Source organism: Opisthorchis viverrini (genome assembly GCF_000715545.1).
Source record: "Opisthorchis viverrini unplaced genomic scaffold opera_v5_31, whole genome shotgun sequence".
In the NCBI taxonomy this organism is placed as follows: Eukaryota; Metazoa; Platyhelminthes; class Trematoda; order Opisthorchiida; family Opisthorchiidae; genus Opisthorchis; species Opisthorchis viverrini.
In genome coordinates, this window is record NW_008751688.1 from 1,901,793 (window position 1) to 1,903,149 (window position 1,357).

Sequence of the window (1,357 nt, forward strand, 5' to 3'; positions counted from 1 at the left end):
ATTCATTCGTCCATATTCGGACTTTTATACTTCGCGTACATTCGGTAGTTACGATACCTACCACTATTCAAATTACCACATGGACTTGCTGAAAATTTTGTCCGAACACTTAAATCTGCTATTATTTTACTCCCTCCTACTACTTTTGTGGAATTGGACCGTGGGATTGATAGTTTTCTAATGCAATACAGGAACGCCGTCCATTCCGTTACTGGGAAGAGTCCTGCGCTTCTATTTAAATCTCGTTCGTTACGTACAATTCTTGACCGTGGCAAAACGGCTGATGTTACATTTTTCAAGGGTAATGATTTGCGGCCCGCAACAGGGATAGTAATTTCATCAAATGGCAAACGAATGGTCACAATTCTCGATTTGGATGATCTCTCTTGTCATCGGAGACACATTGACCAGGTTGAGTTCAATACCAGAGGTCAGTCTGTTAACGGCACTCCTGCTGTTTCAAATACTAATGAGTCCTTTGTAGATGATCTTGTGGTATCCGAACAAAATGCTGTATCTGAAGAACGTACTACCTGTGAAGATTCTGAAGTTTCCATTCCGAGAAGATCCGAAAGATTGCGGTCAAGACCACCACTGGACTATAAACACCCGCACGCTCATTCAAGGTGTGGCGGATGTGATGAACATGACTGATGCTCTATTCATTGCTCTATTCCTTATTCTCTTGTTTTAATATTCCATATGCTGTATATATTCGCCAATTCGAATACATACGTGCTGGTACGAAACTCAATTCTCATAATATTTTACTGGATTTTAGAGGGTTGAGTTGATTTTCAGGACCCAGGAGAGACTCCCAACCAAAGTTTGAGTCAGAGTATGGTCAAGATTTATTTCATTAGCAATGAAAAATTTATAAGCAGGCATATTTCACGTGCAAATTGGGAAAAACTTCATGGCCAGTGACAAACGGATAACATTATTTTCAAAAAACCATCAAAAACCACCAGGCAAACCAATTTGGCTTGTCTTACACTGGACACATTTGGTTGCGCGGGAGTCAAAAATGCCACGTCGATTTTCATGCCGAGTATGGCTATATTGTGAAAGCAGAACTACTTATTCATCCGTTACGATCGCGGAAGCGCATCAAATCTGCCGGCATTTGAGACACAGTACTTACTATTTGCAAGTTGTTGTTGACACTTGAAAATACCGCCAAGCATTGGAGGCGGCGGCATGATAATTTAGCTGAGAACAGGGTAGCTAGGCAGTGAAGGTGGTAGATTCGATACACGAACGCCACTGTCTGCGCGATCGAGCCATTTCTGTCAGTGTCACTAACTCTCAGAGAATTACCCCCCCCCCCAATTTGCCCATCCGTGCAGTTGTCAGT